The sequence below is a fragment of the Thermobia domestica genome, chromosome 15, assembly GCF_964235325.1.
Source record: "Thermobia domestica chromosome 15, izTheDome1.hap1.1, whole genome shotgun sequence".
Classification (NCBI taxonomy): domain Eukaryota; kingdom Metazoa; phylum Arthropoda; class Insecta; order Zygentoma; family Lepismatidae; genus Thermobia; species Thermobia domestica.
In genome coordinates this window covers 5,024,700-5,028,086 of record NC_137468.1, presented here as the reverse complement: position 1 = coordinate 5,028,086, position 3,387 = coordinate 5,024,700, and positions in this window count along the sequence as shown.

The following is a 3,387-nucleotide window of genomic DNA, read 5'->3' as shown; positions in this document are numbered from 1 at the left end:
GCGAAAGACGTACGAAAACCACGCTCTGTATATGTACCAGCAATGCCTATCATACCGCAGTATACATATTCTATACACGAGCTTTTACCACGCTCACCGAGTATGCTATGCATACGATCCGTCAAATTAAGAAGTCCCGCATGAATAAAGTTTATTCCCTCCAATTTATTAGGAAAATACAAATTGCTATGCAAATGATCGAATTAATTAATATAATCACAATCAGAGATTGTTCTATGGAGTATGCTTTAGCATACGATTTGGGAAAAATAATAAGGAGCTTGTAGGGCAAGCAATCCAATAGAAATTGTTCCAATTAATTTATTAAAAGAATTAATTAATATAATCACAATCAGAGATTGTTCTATGGAGTATGCTTTAGCATACGATTTGGGAAAAAACATAATATAATCACAATCAAATTTAACAACGAGTTTGCACAGCAAACGATCCAATAAATAAGCAGAGTATGCTTTAGCAAACGATCCAATAAATAAGGAGCTTGCTTAGCAAGCGAACCAATACAATTGTTCCAATTAATTTATTAAGAAAATACAAATAAAAGAATAATTAATTTGATCATAGCATAGCTGTTAGAAACAACCCTATCAAAATCATGTCCTTCAACCTCTTTTCTAGAAACTACTCCATCCCTCCTAACACTCAACCTTTTCCAGGAACCCGTCTAACCACCTAACAAACAGGGTAATAAAACAACCTCCCCCTAAAACCTCTCCAAGGCCGACACGGCCATATTGACATCGAAAGTCGTTAGGTAATAAAGCAATTAAGGGGGCAATAAAATCTATTGTCTACGAGAAACAGCTCCATTTCTACTTAGCTTAGTCTTAATCTCAATTTGCGCGCTATAAAGAGATAAGACAAAGTTGCATAGTGCAATATCTACCATGGAATTAATAAGAAGAGGATTATAGTTAGGACCTCTTCGGTTTATTTACAATTATAGAGAAGTTCTAAGTAACCCAGATTGTTTCAATACAATCTATAGGAGTATGAACTTAAGTTGCTTATATGCAATCATTGTTATTTGAAAAGTAGGGAGGTTTAACTCAGAAACCTCTAAGTTTCTATTCTATATTATTTTGTAAGACTAGATTTATATATTAGGCTAATAGAAATGGGGCCTATTCTTCTTATCTAGCGATTTTGTATAAGTTTAACTATTTTTTATACTGCTAAATTAGTGGGTGAGATGGGATACAAGTTTAAATAGCTATTTTTTATGTTCCTGGAAACTGTTTTGGTTGAAAATAGAGAGGATCGGTCTCATGGAAAATTATTGCCGATTTATTGTACCTCATACTATCTCAAACACTAAACTTTTCTAAGAAATCTAGAACTGTATTTATCTATATAATAAGAATACAGAAAAACTGCATTAAAGGGTGGGTTGCTGTGTTTAGCAACTTGAAAGCAATGGTGCAGGGATCTGAAATATGGGCGAAAGTCTAAAAGAAGCACAAAGTACATATTTAAAGTAGCTTATGTAGGTCATAACGGAAGCAATAGCAAGAATCTTTACGAAAGGCTACTTTATACAAAGAATACTGTTAAGTTCAACTGCTTTAGTTGAAAATGTAAACCTTATACCTGCTAAGAGTATTTTGAGGAAAAGCATAACAAACTTAAAATTTATTGGCATGAAATTAATTAGGATTATGTTAAGATGACATTGCTATACGTACGATTGTCTTCGCCTGAAAAGAGCCATGTTTCGTCTATTAATAAAGATGTATTTCTGTAGCTTAATTATGATATGAAAATGAAAGGAATGAAGATCTGCTAACAGATTTATTTAACAAATAATAAACAATGTCACATTCTGCATCTTTGCTATTACAAGGCACTATTAAGGAGAATATTTAATTCTATTAGATATATAAGTGCCATTAGCTTAAACAGGTATTTCTAAACAAAACACGATGATAAATGGGAGCCAAATGAGATTAATATTCTCAAAACAAATGTACTAAGTCAACATGATATTGCATGAATGATAAGTTTGAATGCTCAATAGTATTAATGGTTAGTGAAAACCTGTCGTTGGAAAACCTTCCAACAATCTGGCATAGCCAATGTCATCGTAACAATAAACAGTAAGGAAAAGGAAGGACAACTTACTGACCAGGAGAGTGTGCTTCCATTCTTGTAAAACCTCGAAGCGCCTATTCAAGATTTGGTAGTCGAATCCTAAGTTGTTGTTAAAAGTGAGGCATTTTATATGATTGTGGCAGGGCACTTTCCCTTACACCAGAAGTTGTTTACAATGATTTGCAAGGCTGATGAAATACCTTGCTTGTAAAGAATATTGCTATTGCCTTTATATTTAAAATGTATCTTAAAGTTTTATTTAATTATACTCAAATAATATAATCAATTTATATTAAACAACACACTATAGACGATGCTTCTTCATTGCAAGCTGACATAGATATGTTATGTAATTGGCACTCTACCTGGAATCTACCTCTAAACCCCGATAAATGTACTACGATCTTTATTTCCTTAAAAATACTGTTCGTCGACGGATATATAATATTAACAACGTACCTATCGAACGTGTCTCATCTCAAAAAGATTTAGGTGTTGTCTTTGATGAAAACTCTTCTTTGAGGATCATACTAGTTCGATCTCATCCAGATATGAAACTACTTGGTCTACTCATTAGATTTCCGGAAATACAAATTCTTCCTGTCCTTACAATGTTTTATAAGGCATTAATTTCTACGATCATTGAATATTGTTCACCTCTATGGAACATGGCAGTATCTACTAATCTATCTCGCATTGACTCTGTATTAAACTTCTTTCTTGCAACAGTTAGATTCAGGATTTTCGAGTTACGTAATTACTCGAAACAAGAACTAATGTCTTTAATGAACTTATGTTCCCCTGACAAACGACGTCGCGGAACTGACTTACTTTACCTGTATAAGATCATCAATGGCAAAAATTGACACTGAATTTTTACTATCGCAGATTAACTTTCGTGTTCCTCAGAGATGAACTCGCTCTCTCAACTTATCTTATGAGACACCTAAGCGCTCCTTATTTTACAGAGTAGCGCAAGATTTTAATACATTGTCAACAGTATGTAACATTTTTACCTTTGAAAGAAACTTGAGAACTCAATTGATGAGAACCTTGTATATTGAGAGATAAACTTTTTTGTGTATTTTACCTTTTTTATTGTTCTTTTATGTGGTACAGTTTCAGCTAATTGGCCTAGTGCTGTATGAAACTTTATGAATAAATAAATAAATAAATGAACATCTTCCAACCATTTTTCAGTGTAATAAAGGACATGGTTAGTTTGGCTGCCAAGTTCTAAATCTTAACCCTATACGGGTTCCTAATTTTCATTGA